The sequence below is a fragment of the Monodelphis domestica genome, chromosome 4, assembly GCF_027887165.1.
Source record: "Monodelphis domestica isolate mMonDom1 chromosome 4, mMonDom1.pri, whole genome shotgun sequence".
NCBI classification, from domain to species: Eukaryota; Metazoa; Chordata; class Mammalia; order Didelphimorphia; family Didelphidae; genus Monodelphis; species Monodelphis domestica.
The window spans coordinates 151,893,424-151,910,330 of record NC_077230.1 but is presented as its reverse complement, the minus strand read 5'-3'; the positions used below and the strand labels follow the sequence as shown (position 1 = coordinate 151,910,330).

The 16,907-nt window shown below is 35.5% G+C and overlaps 1 long non-coding RNA gene across 2 annotated transcripts in view; it reads right to left on the bottom strand.

Annotated features, from left to right (window-relative positions):
- Positions 1 to 16,907, bottom strand: part of LOC130453698 (uncharacterized) — a 72,903-nt gene that overhangs the window by 27,772 nt on the left and 28,224 nt on the right. The window contains exons 1-2 of one of the 2 annotated variants that reach the window (XR_008911200.1): positions 1,796 to 2,134; positions 1,542 to 1,687 (exon numbers count right to left, since the gene is read on the bottom strand). The exons of the other annotated variant lie outside the window; for it this stretch is intronic. This is a non-coding gene — a long non-coding RNA (uncharacterized LOC130453698). Of the gene's footprint in view, positions 1 to 1,541; positions 1,688 to 1,795; positions 2,135 to 16,907 lie in introns of those variants that run through there. 2 annotated transcript variants of the gene reach the window in all.

Sequence of the window (16,907 nt, the reverse complement as noted above, 5' to 3'; positions counted from 1 at the left end):
TTCTCTTCTAGTTTATATATCTATATGTTTTCCATAAAAAGCATTATGAATTACTTTTCTAAAAATCTAAATTATATTCACAGCATTTCCTTGATCTACCAGCTGAGTAATATCTTCTGACATACACACTCTCTATGAAAATTAATTATTAATCATTGCTAGTCTGAATATGATTTTTACCAGCAATAAGGAACTGGAAGGAAATGATATGATGTTAGGAGTAAAGTGACTATTTCATGTTAGAGTTTGTAATAGGGAAGGAAAAGAAGAGCAGGCATAGTCCGACAGCAATTAAACATTGGAAAATAGATTTCAAAGAGAAAGAATAAAATAGATAAGATTCTGCAGACTACAATTCTATGGAAAAGCCCATCTAGGAAGGTTGGTAGGAACTTAAGAATGAAATTCTGAAAATACATAGAAAAAAAATTCTGTGAGGTAGAAAATGAGATTATCTAAAGAACAATGTGACTACAAAGGGAATTAACTCATTAACCAACTGAAATCTTTAAAATCAATTCAAGGAGGGGGCAGCTGGGTAGCTCAGTGGATTGAGAGCCAGCCCTAGAGATGGGAAGTCCTAGGTTCAAATCTGACCTCAGCTACTTCCCAGCTATGTGACCCTGGGCAAGTCACTTGACCCCCATTGCCTAGCCCTTACCACTCTTCTGCTTTGGAGCCAATACACAGTATTGACTCCAAGACGAAAGGTAAGGGTTTAAAAAAAAAATCAATTCAAGGATTGCAGCTAGGTAGCACAATAGATTGAAAGCCAAGTCTTGGGGGCAGCTGGGTGACTCAGGAAACTGAAAGCCAGTCCTTGAGATGGGAGGTCCTGGGTTCAAATCTGGTCTCAGATACTTCCTAGCTGTGTGACTCTGGACAAGTCACTAAACCCCCATTGCCTAGCCCTTTCCACTTTTCTGCCTTAGAACTAATACACAGTATCGAAGTGCCTCCTACACTTCCTAGCTGGATGACTGGGTAAATCAGTTAACCCCTAGTGACTAGGCTTTACTGTCTTCTGCCTTGGAACAAATACTTTGTAATGATTCTAAGATGGAAAGTAAAGAGTTTTTTAATCAATTCAAGAGGATTCCAGTTAAGATTGTTTTGTCAAAAATCATAGAAAGGGCCAGTTCTTTTACACACATATCAAAAACATCTGAAAATGACCCCAGAAAGACCAATGACAAATGCACACAGATTTAGAAATAACCTCCCCTCTCTAGTCCAGAATTGTATAAAAAGGCAGCAAAAGAGGGTGGTAGCAGAGAAATCGGTCCCTTTGGGAAAAACCATTGCAACTCTTTTTTGTGGTAGCAAAGATTTGAAAACTAAGGGGCTACCCATCAATTAAGGAATGGCCAAACAAGTGAATATGATGGAATTCTTTTGTACTTTAAGAAATAATGAAAGGAATGATTTCAGAAAAAAAATGGTTAGACTAATATGAACTGATGCAAAGTGAAATGAGCAAAAGCAGGAATTAATGCGATTAATTCATAATGCCAAAGGACATGAGGAAACATACTACTCACCTCTTGATAGATAAGATTTCGAACTCGGGATGTAGACTGAAATTTTTTTCTTTGGATAGGACTAATGTAGGGATTTGTTTGGCTTGACTATACATGTTTAGAGAAGTTTTGTTCCCTTGCACTTTATGGTGAGAAAGTAGGAGGTGCTGAAAATACAATAAAATAAAACAATTTTTAAAGGATCAAGAGAGCCAGATCCAGTGAGCAAGAGAGTGAGCAGACGTTTTTTAGACCACCCCGACCTGACCACCCACCTTCATCCCCAGACCAGGGCTCCTTGCGCCATGTCCACCAGCTCCAACCTCGTCACCCTAAGGAAAGTGGTACAGCAGCTCCGGCTTGCGGCTGGGCTCCATCATGTGAAGGTTTCTCAAGCTGCTGCTGATCTGAAATAGTTTTGCCTGCAAAATGCCCAAAACGATCCCCTGCGGACTGGGATATCTTATCCTTTCGGTCCCCTAAAGGTCTGTTCACTCCTGTAGCAAGATGCTCTGAAGCTACATGGAAAGGATTTCTGTATCCAGTCTTCAGATTTGGATCTGTGATGTGAATTAATGTGATGTGAATTGTGACTATTTAAAAGGGCAGAATTCCGAAGCCGGCACAAAAAGTTAATCTATGTGTAACAATGTGCCAATTTAGTCATCCAAATTTCAACTCCTGTCAGACTATCTCATCCACCTCTCTGAATTTTCTTTGATTTTGTTTTGTACACTGGTGAGAATACAATAAAGAACACAGATGGGAAAAAAAAGGATCAAGTGGCTAATCAAGGCCCAAGGCCAATGTGGACCCCCAGCAGATAGAAAGAGAAATCAGGGATTGAGGAAAAGAGAAAAGCCTAATGCCAGCCCATCCGAATACCAATCCACATCCATTAGTGACAGGAGTGTCCAGGCTACAAAGAGGACAGGGCCAAGACAAATTATTCAATATATCCAAGTGTGTGGGAGGAAACTAGTTAGAACACAGAATCCCAATTCAAGAACTAAGGTTAACATTATGAGTTGGTAAAAAATGCCAAGCACAATGATGAAATGTTATAAGGTAAGACAAATGTAAAAGGTAAACCCAGAAAAAAGATAGTAACTCCAAAACAACTATAAACAGAGCCTCAAAAAGAAGGAAAAAAAAGTTTGGTGAAATAACTTTAAAAATATCTAGAAAACTTTAACATGAAAATGAAATATGAAATGTGAAATAAAACTTGTTCAGGAGAAAGAAGTTGAAAAAAGTTTAAGTCACTTAAGAAAGAGGACTACTTGAAAAATAGAATGGAACTAATAGAACTCAATGGTTTCATAAAATAGCAAAAAATATTAGAATAAGGTTAAAATAGTAACTGCATGTATGCATAAATTAGGAGGTGCTACTGTAAAAATAAAAAAACTGACCTATAGAATAACTCCAAAGAATCAACAAACTCCCTGAAAAGCATGACAAAAAGGCACCACATTTTAATTTTATAAAACTGCTCATATCCTTTAGAACAGGGGTCCCCAAAGTACAGCTCATGGGCCACATGTGGCCCCCTAAAGCCATGTATCTGGCCCCCACCAAACTTCTGGAAGGTGCACCTCTTTCATTGGTGGTCAGTGAGAGGAGCACTGTATGTGGCGGTGCTGCAAAGAGCAGCATCACTCACATACAGCACTACTTCCGGTAGCTGCACAATGGAAGACATCAGCATAGTGAGCAGCAATATGAGGGAGGGGATTCCACACTGTGTGTACTGCTGCCCAGTTAGGGTTAGGATTAGGTTCTTATAGTCTGGCTCTCCAACAGTCTGAGGCACAGTGAACTGGCTCCCTGTGTAAAAAGTTTGGGAACCCCTGCTTTAGAACTATAAGGACAAAAGTTAAAATGGAAATAATCTGTCACCTATGGAAAGATACTGAAAACTCTCAATAATGTCATAGCCAAAATTCAGAGCTTCAAAGTCAAAGCGAAAAATACTATAGATTAAAGAATTCAAGTACCAATAGCCACACAAGTCTTGGAAGTGCATACTAGAAAATCTTGCAACACAGTATTTAATCTTGTATAATATACAATATTATATTGTACAGAATACAATGTAAAAGGCAAAAATTAAAGAATGACAATTAAAAATAACAACCTAAAAGAATAAATATAATACAATGAGGAGAAAATAGATTTTTAAGAGAATAGAAGAGAAGACTTAAATATTCTTGATGAAGAAAAAAAAAGTTGAGTAGAAACTTTGAAATGCAAGAGAAATGTAGAAAGGGAAATTCATTTGACCATTTAAAAGAGTTAAGCAATGATCAAGTGTTTATATTATAATGGAGCAAAAGAGACAATTGTCCATTCAGCATGCTAATGTCTTCAAGGTTCATAGAAGAATATAAATAAGAAAATGGGATCTAGATATAGGTTAGTTGTCTTGTTTTATAAAGGGTTAAGGAAAAAGATATGTGCTTGGGAAGAAATCAAGAAGAGCATGGAAGAACTTAATTAAAATAAAAGGGTATGAAAGAATATGATAGCATAAAAATAAGAAGGTTGAGGAAGTGAGAATTTCATCTCCTCACTCTTATTTTAACCTGAAAAAAGATGGTTCCACATAAGAAGAGGAAAGAGGAGAATATAAAGGAAACAAAGAATTGATAGTGGGGGGGATGGGGAAATTTTCAAGTAAAACAAACCAGTTTCAAAGGGTTGGTAATAAAAAAGAGATTAAAAGATGTAAAATGTATAAGAAACAGATATCCGAGTATGGGTTTAGAGAAGAAAAGAGGGCAGAAGAGCAGAAAGAGATCACTTCAATTATGAATGAATAGTATTGATTATATAACTTCTCTGTCTCAACTCTCTTCCTCTTCATAAAGAGGGGGAAGAAAGGAAATGAGAATGAATATAAGTATATGATGGAGGGAAATACACAGTTAACCATAACAGTGAAAGTGAATGGAATGAATGTACCCATTAAAGAAAGAAAAATAGCCAAATGAATTAGCAATCAGACTCCAACAATACATTGTTTAGAAGATAAAAGCCTGAAACAGAAAAGGAAAATAAGGGGATAGAAGAGGAATGTGCTTCAGATGAATTCTGTGCAGAGGAAATAATTTTGTACAAGGTATCAGTAAAAAGTGACAAGGTAAAAGAAATAAACAGAGAAGTGACATTATGTTTAAAAGCAAGACAAATAATAAAATGTCAGCATTTAATATATAGGTGCTAAACATTCTAACAACTGTTCTTGAAGTAAAAGTTAATTAAACTACAATAAGAAATTGAATTGATTAATTAAATACAACCAACTGCTAAGATTGGATTTAGCTATCTCCTGATTATAACAATGAAGATACCTGGCTCTTCCTTTATTGTGGAGATTAAATTGTAGTCCCCTGATTGTAACAATGAAGGTACTTAACTGTTCCCTTATTTGGAAGATTGAATTATAATGCACAATCTATTTTTAGATTTTAATCCCCAAAAGGTGATAACTCAGTATTTAAGTAGATCTACCCATTTTAACTACAAAAAAGGTGTTAAGTAACTACAAAAGGTGAACTAACCAAAAAAGGTGTTAAGTAACCCAAAAAAATATAATCTAACCAAAGAAGGTGTGAACTAAAGAGTGGGAAGTCCTGGAGAAAAGCTTCTGCTGTGATTGGTAGACATGAAATTTAGGGGAGGTATCCCCAGAGAAAAAGATCTTTGAAAAGAGGATCAGAGGCCAGAAGAGGATATTCGATTTGAGATTCGAGTTGGATGGAAGATTCTCTGACTTGGAGTTGGACTGGAGGAACTGAACCCCTGGACGAACTTGTGCAGAAAACCTCAGACTGATTTCCCTTTTAGATAGTCACCATTGGTGAGTGAAAGGCTGACTTAGTGACTCTGCCTTTCTTGGAGGTATAAACCTCCGAGAAAGGCCCATCATCTTGAGACTCTCTTCCCCTGGCTGGGGCTTAGAAATTCTAACTGGTATCAACGAAAGTCAAAGCACTCTCTCTCTCTCTCTCTCTCTCTCTCTCTCTCTCTCTCTCTCTCTCTCTCTCTCTCTCTCTCTCTCTCTCTCTCTCTCTCTCTCTCTCCTCCCCTTTTCTCTCTTCCTTAATATCTTCCCTCCATTGTAAATAAACTATCATAAATTCCATTTACTTTAGTAATTCATTTTGAGATTTAGAAATTAAATCCCTGGCGACCACCCATATAAATATTCAGAGTCCAACCACAATTAAATTTAACACAGCATATATTTTAATATGACAGATAAAAAATCAATTGCCAATATAAAAAAAATGAAAAATGAACAGTTAGATAGGTAGGAGAAGAATCAGGAGAGATAAGTGTTATAAAAAACCTAGAGAAGAGAGAATATCAAGAAGGTTATGCCCAGAAACATTAAAGATTAAAGAAACATTGTAGAGAAGTCAAAAAAGATGAGGATTGAAATAAAAGTCAATTGGTAGTAGAAGAGATTGGTTTCAGCTGAATGATGATGTCTGAAGTCTGTCTGCAGAAAATTTAGAAGTAAGAAGAGAAGCAGAAGTGCCAATCGTAGCTGATTTCCTCAAGTTTAATCACGAAAGGAAGGATCATAAAAGTCATACAACTAGAAAGTATCCAAAGTCACATTTGAACCCAGGACCTCCCATCTCTAGGCCTGGCTCTCACTCCACTGAACCATCTAACTACCACCCAAACATAGTCCTAATACTTAAACCTAGAAGAGACAGATAGGTAAAACAATTTTTATTCAAATTTTCTAATGAATATTGATACAAGAAACATTAAATAAAATTTTAATGAGATTATAGCAACATTTTTGAAAAAAAATATACTAAGGGCAAGTTGGATTTATTTCAAAAAATAGCATTAGTTCAATATTAGTCAAACTAGAAGTATAAAAGCTCACATTAATAACAAAATCATGATTATTCCACTAAGTAAAATAAAAGGGTTTTTGTCAAAATATAAGCATTAAGAAATATTAATAAATGGACCTTTACTTAATATGTGTATATGTGTATACATATATTTGTGTGTGTACATGTATATACATATACTTGCATATATATACATATATTTCTAAATATTATATATAAGTAAGCATTATCAGTAATGGAAAAGTAGTAGACTTTTTTCAATAAGATCAAGGACAATGAAAAAATGTCCATTGTTGCCACTATTATTTGATAGAGTTTTAAAAATGCCCATTATGGTAATAAAACAAGAAAAAAGCAAATATGGAAATATAAAAAGACAAAGAAAAAAGTGTTTTTCTGGTAAATGACATAAGATTTTAATTAGAGAATACTAGATTTTCAACTAAAAGTTAGTATAATTAATAGATTCATATATAAAATAAAACCACAAAAGTTGTCAGCCTTTATCTACATTGCTGATGGAACCCAACAAAAAGAAACAGAATAAACTCCATTCAAAACTGTTACAAAATTATAAAATATGTAGGAATCCATTTAACAAAACACAAAAAAACATGAATTAAGCTACAAAATACTCTTTACAGAAATAAATTTTTACAAATTTTACTGAAGAGAAATTATTTGCTCATGATTAAGACATGCTAATAGAATAAAAATGACAATACTATCTAAAATAATTTACAGATTTCAGTGTCATATCAGTAAACCTATCAAGTAAATACCTTATAGAACTAGACAAAATAATAGTAAAATTCATCTGGAGAAACAAATGATCAATAATCTCAAAGGAAATAATGGAAAAAAAAGTGGGGAAGTGAAGTGGTACCTTTAAGTACTAATAGTATCTTTAAGTACCAGACTTCAAGCTATGCTGCAAAGCCATAATAATCAAAACTATTTGTAATTGGTTAAAAAAAAACTTCCCAAGTTGCTCTATGGAAAAATTAGTGGTAGAAGAGCAAGAACTGAACACATATATACATTCAATGGCCCCAAGGACACACATTACTGGGGTAAGTTGGATTCACTATTTTTTAAATTACTGGGAATATGGAGATACAGTCTAGATTAAACAACACTTAGAGAAACATCTCACACATCATATACCACAGCAAGTTTCAATGACTATGTGTTCTAGACCTAAATGATATCAAAGACAAATTATGAAGAGGAGAGAAGGGAAGGGGAGGAGAGGAACTACCTTTCACAGCAATGGATAGGGGAAGAGTTCTTGGCCAAAGACCAAAGAAATCATTACAGGAGCTAAAATGGAGGATTTAGTTCCATTAAAATGATACTTTTTTGACAAATAAAAGCAATACAGTTAAAATCAAAACATAAATAATTAACTAGGAAAAAACTTTTGCAACACATTTCTTTGGTAATGGTTTGCGATCTAAGATATGAGAACTGATAATAAAAAAAAATTAAGAACCAGAAGTGTTCTCCAGTAGATGAATGGATGTTCAAAAGACATTCAAAGAACAGGCAACTCTTAGTGGGGAAAAAAGATTTTTAAAATGTTTCAAATCATCATTAACAAGAGAAATGAAAATTAAAATAATTCTGACAAGCCATTTCGCATCTGTCACATTGGCAAAGAAAAGGACAAAAATGGAAAATGATAATTTTTGGAGGTGATATGGAAGCCCAAGACTGATAATTCACTGTTGATAGAGGTGTAAAGTGTTACAGAAATTCTGGATAGTAATTTGTGAAGATACCTAAAAAATCATTTACTGATGCACACCTTTTGACCTTGTAATACAACTAAAAAACATGCCTCAAAGAGACTGAAGACAGAAGAATCAAAATGTAGGAAAAAAAATTTATAGAGGCACCTTTTGTTGTAGCAAAGAGATGGTAACAAGATAAAGAGATGGTAACAAGATAGGTGAAAATCAACTAAGGAATGGTTAAACAAACATAATAATGCTAGAATATTACTAAGCTATAAGAAATGACAAAAGAAATATATTCATCAAAACCTGGAAAGATTTATATGAGCTGGGTGAACTACAATGAACAAGTAGCTATATTTATAAATGATCTGTATTGAAAATGAAAATAACTTTAAAATACTAAAAAATACTGATAAATGCAATGACCAGTCATCATTGATAAAGCATGTCTCTCATCTTTTGCTACACAATTGACAGAATAAAAAGTATATAAGTAGCACAGTGGATAAAGTTGCAGGGCCTCAAATTGGAAAACCCCGAGTTCAAATGTGGCCTCAGACATACTAGCTGTGTGATCCTGGGCAAGTCATTTCACTTCTATCTGACTTAGTTATTTTCTCTCTCAAATGGGGATAATAATAGCATCTATCTTGCAGGGCTGTTGCAAGGATCAAATGAATTACTAATTGTAAAGCACTTGACAAAGTGCCTGGCAAATAGTAAGCATTATATAAATGTTAGTTATTATTATTTGTAAGACATTCTTTTGCAATATTATCATTGCAACACTAATTTGTTTTGTTTGTAGCAAGGGGGGATTTTTTGGAGGGAAAGAGTTGGAAGAATAGAATAAAGTGTATTGATAGTGTTGCAAAAAAAAAGAAGAAGAGTATTGAAACATTTACAAACATACAGAAGAAAGCTCAAGGAAGTTTAGAAGGGCACAAATGAGAAAAGTAATGTTGATGCTACCATATAAAATTAATATGTATGTTTTTAAAACAAGCTGAATGTAATATAATTAGATTATATATATATATAATAATATAATTAGAATGTATTATAATAAAAATAAAATAATAAAATATAATAATATAATTATGCATAATACTTTTTCCAGCCTTCTTTGTATATGAAAAATTTTAATGTTTGTGTATAATTTTCTAGTTCATAAATAAAAAGCTTTTCAAAAAAAAGATTCAAATTGGCAATTATACAGCAGTAGAGATGAAAAAGTATAAGTGGTTCTAAAATATAATTATAAAATGAATGTAACCAGTGTAGCTCTATTCTAAAATGAACTAGGATTTTACCTAAGAACTAGAACTTGTCATTTACATTTTTTTATTTTGTTTTATGTACTTTCATTTCTGAATATCCCTTCATTCTCCCCTAACCTTAGCAAATAATGTTTTTAAAAATAAAAAAAGGAAAATGAAGACTCATAACTTGCACAAGATAATCAGGATATTGCTCTTGTCAGCACTGTAGAATGCAAGAGACATGGTGGAGGGGTAGGAAATGAAATAAGATCACTTCCTGGCCATGGGATTCTATTGAGTATCGGTAGCAGTCAGACTTTTCTTCCAGGACCTCTTTTGGTCCACTGCAATGGCACAGTAACTGTATCTGACCAGGGCAAACTGCCTTTGTGATACTTGGCCAAGAAAATCATGAGATGCCCAGTATTAGTGGCAAGAGAATATGGATATCCTGGAGTCTCAATCTCCTACCCCCACTCAACTGAATTTGGCATAACAATTAAAATTCCCCATTATAACATAATTAAAAGGCTCATAAAGCAGATTGGAACAAGTCCAGGGTACATAGGATAAATACAAAAGTGTGAAATGTCCCATAAGAATAGAGTCATTAATGTTAAAACTCAGGACAAGTTAAAATTAACAAGAAAGACTAAGACAACAAAAAGGCATTTTTAGACAAAACAACCAGGGCAAAATCTCAACTACCTTGTGCAAGTTATGAGTCTAATTTTTTTTCCTTGTTTTATTATTTTCTCTGGGGTTAGGGGAGAATGAAGGGACATTCAGCAATGAAAGTATATAAAACAAAATTTAAAATATAAATTGTGAATTCTAATTCCTTGTAGGTAAAAACCTAGTTTATGCATTGGGAGCAAGAAGAGGGGAAAGGAGATTCTCAGAATGAATGGGATGATAATAATGAAGAGCAGAGATGTACAACTCTTATTTTTTTCTGTTCTTGTTTTTTGTTTTTCCTGCCAAGAAGGATGACCCAACTTGTATTGGAAATGGCAGAACAAGAACAGCTAATAAGAAGCTAAAGTCTAAAAGATAAGCAAAGAGATATAAGAACCCTATAAATCAACAGGCTCAGACTAATTCTATCTCAGTCCTAAAAGAATTGGCAGAAGTAATTATTGAATCACAGAAAAATAATCACTAAAAGATGATAGATAAGGGGAGACTTGTCACAGGACTGGAGTTGGACAAATGTCCCAATTTACTGAAAAGAAAAAAAAAATGGTGTGTGTGGGGGGGTGGTACATAGAATTTGTGAACTAAAGGCCTGTGGGAGAAATTTTGATTCATGGGAAAATATTGTACTTCCTCTTAATAGTATAATTATAGTCTACCTAGAAATCAGCAAAGCATTTGAAAAAAATTATATTTGCTATTCTTATGGGAAAGATGTATTAGTATGGCAATGGCTCATTGTCTAGGTCTAAATTTCATTAATATTCACTTAATACTTCAATTTCAACCTGGGAGATTTCTAGTGAAGTACCTCAAAGGTCTTTCCTTGTTTATTTGCTGTTCAACCATTTTAATTAATGCTTATATAAAGGCATAGCTGGTCTTCATCCCATTTGCAACTGACACAAAGCTGAGAGGGAAAGTCAACATGGTGGATAAGTCAAGATGTAAAAAGTCAAGATGGGCTTAATCAAAGTACCAAAAGTTAGAAGGTGTATTTCTTTATTACCTATCCTGGATCCTTTTTGCTAAATGATGAAGTTCCCAATCTTCACTCCCACTCCATTATGCCTTCTTAAAAATATGCAAAATTCCTTAGGTAAAGTATGAATTATTTGCCTTTTTTATTGTTCCTTGATAGTCAATCAATGCTGAATGTTTGACTCATGTCCAATTCACATACTTGAAGTATATTTTTGAAGGGATGGAGGATGAAAGCTGGGGAGCAAGAACTTGGGAATAGGACAGAAAGAACAAAAATTGACTTCACTTCTCAAGAGAAGTCTGTGTTGCCATGTGTTCCTCCAAGAAACTAGGTGTTCCAAAGAGCAATATACACCTACGAATGTGGTCCCAGCAACCATATGTACCAGAAAATTTCATGGGACTATTTGATGGGTTATTGCCTCTTTTTTGTATACATAGTACTAGGCATTGTGCCCAGCACGGTGAAGGCACATAATAAATGCTAGTTGTTATGTGCAATGATGACACGAAGACAAATAAAAAAGACCCAGTAGTAAAGTTCCTTGGTCAACGTTCCTAGACTCACTGGCAGAGTTTCTAGATAATGTGGAGAATTGAAATTATATGAAAGCTCCAGTGGATCAATTAGGAAGATTTAGTGTCATGATGTAAAGGAATAACTCAAACATTACTGAGTTATGCAGATAGTATAGGTCATAGATGAGGAGAGGAGGAAGTGGGAATGGTGTTCCACTTTCGATCAACATTGAGTCCTTTCCTCTTGCAGAATAACACAATAAGCCTAGGGGATTGGATAGGTCTCTGTGAGTAAGGGGCTCACCAGAAAAGGAATAAGAGTGGTTTTAATCATTAATAACCTCTGGTATGTGTCCTCCAAATTTTGTTATATTAAATGAAGCTTATTCTTTATTCAATGCATAGTTATCCTAAGTGCATGCATGAATGCTGAGGGGAGGACCTTGTCATCATACATAATGTTCGAAGCATGAGCCATATTCTAATATTCCAAAGGGAAAACCTAGATAGTGTCATGAGCATATAATTAATATGAAAAATAATAATTTTGGAAGCATCTGAGACTAAGGTCATTGTCTGTAAAAATGAGAATTTCAGTCACAGTGTTATCAAAAATATAGTCTTACCCTTGTGTTCAAAAATCAACCTATTGGGGGCATCTAGGTAGCTCGGTGGATTGAGAGTCAGGACTAGAGATGGGAGGTCCTTTGTTTCAAATATGGCCTCAGACACTTCCCAGCTGTGTGACCCTGGCCAAGTCACTTGACCCCCATTGCCTAGCCCTTACTACTCTTCTGCCTTGGAGCCAATACACAGTATTGACTCCAAGACAGAAGGTAAAGGTTTAAAAAAAAATCAACCTGTTAAGCACAAGATGAAGCAGACAGGGTTAGATAGTGGTTCAACTGAAAAATAGTTGGAAATTGTAGCAGATTTTAGGCTCAATATGTTAATTTGTAATATAACTGCTAAAATGGCTAAAGTTTTTTAGGCTGTATTAAAAGAGAGTACCCAGGACTAGGAAAGTAATATTTCCAAGGTATTCTATCCTGGTCCCAGCATATCTGGAGTATGATATTTAGGTCTGAGTTTCAGGAAGGATACTGCTAAGTTCATTTGTTCATTCATTGAATAAGCATTTATTAAGTACCTACTACATGCCAGGCACTGTGCTAAGTACTAGGGATGCAAAAAGAGGCAAAAGAATGTCCCTGCCCTATAGTAGCTTACAATCCAAAAGGGGAGAGAACATGCAAACATATATTTACAAAGTGAGTTACACTCAGGATAAATGGGAAATAATTAACAGAAGGAAACCAATTGAAATAATAAGAGTTGATGATGGCTTCCTGTAGAAGACAGAATTTTAGATGGGACTTAGAAGGAGCTCTGGAGGTCAGTAGTTGAAGCAGAGGAGGGAGAACATTCTAGGGATGGAGGATAAGGGGGATAACAATTTGCAGAGAATGGCAACCAGAATGGGGAAGAACTTCTGGATCATGCAAAAGAAGGACTGCTTAAAGGAACTAGGTATGTTTAGCATAGAAAAGAAAAGATTTTGGGGGGTTTTATACAGTGGTCTTCAGAGGCAGCATATAGTAGAGAGAGCATTGCACTTGGAGTCCAGAAGGCCTGAGTCCAAAACCCACCTGGCTTCTTGCTACCACACCCATGCTGATCTCAGGCAAATCAGATGAACTTTCATACCTCAGTTTCCTCATCTGTAAAATGTGACAACCTCTAAGATCCTTTCCAGCTCTAAGTCTATAATCATATGATCCCATGATCAAATATTTCAAGGTTTGTCATGTGGACAAAGGAGTTACCATATTCTGCTTGGTCCTCGAGGGAAGAGCTGGAAGCATTGGATGGAAATTATAGAAAGATATTTCATGCCAATGTAAATGAAAAAAATAATTCATGAGAACTGTTTGAAAGTAGAAAGGGGGTAAAGTACCTCTGGGGGTAATAAGCAACCTCTGGAGGGAGTCAGTTCCCTCTTATTAGAGGTGTTTAAGCAAAGACTGGATAGCCAGCTGTCAGTCTTATTATATACTAAACTCCTGTTCAGGAACAGCTTGGACTGTGTGGCTTCTAGAGACTATTCCAAGTTTTTGATTCTCTTCTAATTCCATATGTCTAATCATCTGTGAAATGCCACCGTCTATTTTCTCCACTCCATCTCATACCCATCCATCCTCTTCCCTCCAAATGCCTCAGCTCTGGTTCAGGAACTCTTTAGCTCCCACCTGGACCATCATCACAAAATTGTTCATTGTAATCCACACTTCCAAGGTTCTCCTCTCTCTCTTTCATCGTTTACATCACTGCTAAAATAGTCAGCACTGATCTATGTTGTCACTCCCCTCCTGAAAAAGTAGTGGTTGCCTATTATCTATGGGGTATAATATAAGCACTTTAGCTTGACATTTAAGGACCTTCACAATCTGTCTTCGATTTACAGTTTCAACCTTATCGTGTATTACTCCCCATTGCACACTCTACGGTCAACAGTCAAACCAAACAAGACTAATTGGCGTTCCCCTAATGCTGTTTGCCACCACCTTCATCTGTGCATTCACACAAGCCATTCTCCATTCTTGGAATACATTTCCTCTATTATCTCAGCTTTTTCAGAACCTTTATGTCCATTCAAGGCTAAGTAAGGTTCACTGTGCTTTAAATTTTATTTCCCCCTTAAATATTCCTAAGGAACTTTATTTGGATTCTTTTTTTTTTTTTACCTTGTGCCTTAGACTCAGTACAATTTATTGGTTCCAAGGCAGAAGAGCAGTAAGGTATAGGCAATGGAGGTGAAGTGACTTGCCTAGAGTCATAGGTAGTAAATATCTGAGGTCAGATTTGAATCCAGTACCTCTCATCTCCAGGACTGGCTCTCAATTCATTTTTTTTAAACATTATTTTATTTGGTCATTTCCAAGCATTATTCATTGGAGACAAAGATCATTTTCTCCCCCCCCATACCCTCCTCGTATCCCATAGCCCACACACGAATCCACTGGGTATCACAAGTGTTCTTGATTCGAACCCATTTCCATATTGTTGGTGTTTGCACCAGAGTGTTCATTTAGAGTCTCTCCTCAGTCATATCCCCTCAACCCCTGTAGTCTAGCACTTGGTTTTCCTCAGTGTTTCTACTTCCACAGTTTGTCCCCTGCTTGTGGATAGTGTTTTTTCTCCAGGATCCCTGTAGAATGTTCAGGGACACTGCATTCGATTGTACCACAGTGTGTCAGTCTCTGTGTACAATGTTTTCCTGGTTCTGCTCCTTTTGCTCTGCATCACTTCCTGGAGGTTGTTCCAGTCTCCATGAAATTCCTCCACTTTATTATTCCTTTGAGCATAATAGTACTCCATCACCAACATATACCACAATGTGTTCAGCCATTCTCCAATTGAAGGGCATCCCTTCATTTTCCAATTTTTGGCCACCACAAAGAGCGCTGCTATGAATATTCTTGTACAAGTCTTTTTACTTATTATCTCTTTGGGGTACAAGCCCGGCAGTGCTATGGCTGGATCATAGGGCAGGCAGTCTTTCATCGCCCTTTGGGTATAGTTCCAAATTGCCCTCCAGGATGGTTGGACCCATTCACAACCCCACCAGCAGTGAATTAGTGTCCCTACTTTGCCACATCCCCTCCAGCATTCATTACTTTCCTTTGCTATCATGTTAGCCAATCTGCTAGGTGTGAGGTGATACCTCAGAGTTGTTTTAATTTGCATCTCTCTGATTATAAGAGATTTAGAACACTTTCTCACATGCCTATTAATAGTTTTGATTTCTTTATCTGAAAACTGCCTATTCATGTCCCTTGCCCATTTATCAATTGGAGAATGGCTTGATTTTTTGTACAATTGCTGTAGCTCTTTGTAAATTTGAGTAATTATACCTTTGTCTGAAGTTTTTATGAGGATTATTTCCCAATTTGTTGCTTTCCTTCTGATTTTGGTTACATTGGTTTTGTTTGTACAAAAGCTTTTTAATTTGATGTAGTCCAAATTATTTATTTTGTATTTTGTGACTCTTTCTAAGTCTTGCTTGGTTTTAAAATCTTTCCCTTCCCAAAGGTCTGACATGTATACTATTCTGTGTTCGCCTAATTTTCTTATAGTTTCCTTCTTTATATTCAAGTCATTCACCCATTTTGAATTTATCTTGGTGTAGGTTGTGAGGTGTTGATCTAAACCTAATCTCTCCCACACTGTCCTCCAATTTTCCCAGCAGTTTTTATGAAATAGTGGATTTTTGTCCCAAAAGCTGGAATCTTTGGGTTTGTCATAGACTGTCTTGCTGAGGTCACTTACCCCAAGTCTATTCCACTGATCCTCCTTTCTGTCTCTTAGCCAGTACCATATTGTTTTGATGACCGCTGCTTTATAATATAGTCTGAGATATGGGACTGCAAGGCCCCTTTCCTTTGTATTTTTTTTTTCATTATTTCCCTGGATGTCCTTGATCCTTTGCTCTTCCAAATGAACTTTGTTATGGATTTTTCTAAATCAGTAAAAAAAATTTTGGAAGTTCAATGGGTATGGCACTAAATAGATAAATAAGTTTGGGTAGGATGGTCATTTTTATTATATTGGCTCGTCCTATCCATGAGCAGTTAATGTTTTTACAATTTTTCAAGTCTAGTTTTAGTTGTGTGGAGAGTGTTTTATAGTTGTGTTCATATAGTTCCTGTGTTTGTCTCGGGAGATAGATTCCTAAGTATTTTATTTTGTCTAAGATGATTTTGAATGGAATTTCTCTTTCAAGTTCTTGCCGCTGAGCTGTGTTGGAATTATATAGAAATGCTGATGACTTATGCGGGTTTATTTTGTATCCTGCAACTTTGCTAAAGTTGTTGATTATTTCGGTTAGCTTTTTGGTTGAATCTCTAGGATTCTTTAAGTAGACCATCATGTCATCTGCAAAGAGCGATAACTTGGTCTCCTCATTGCCAATTTTAGTGCCTTCAATTTCTTTTTCTTCTCTAATTGCTACTGCTAGTGTTTTCTAGTACAATATCAAATAATAGAGATGATAATGGGCATCCTTGTTTCACTCCTGATCTTATTGGAAATGCATCTAGTTTATCCCCATTGCAGATGATATTAGTTGATAGTTTTAGTTATATACTATTTATTATTTTTAGGAACGACCCTTCTATTCCTATGCTTTCTAGTGATTTTTAATAGGAATGGATGTTGTATTTTATCAAAGGCTTTTTCTGCATCTATTGAAATAATCATGTGATTTTTGTTGGTTTGCTTGTTGATGTGGTCAATTATGTG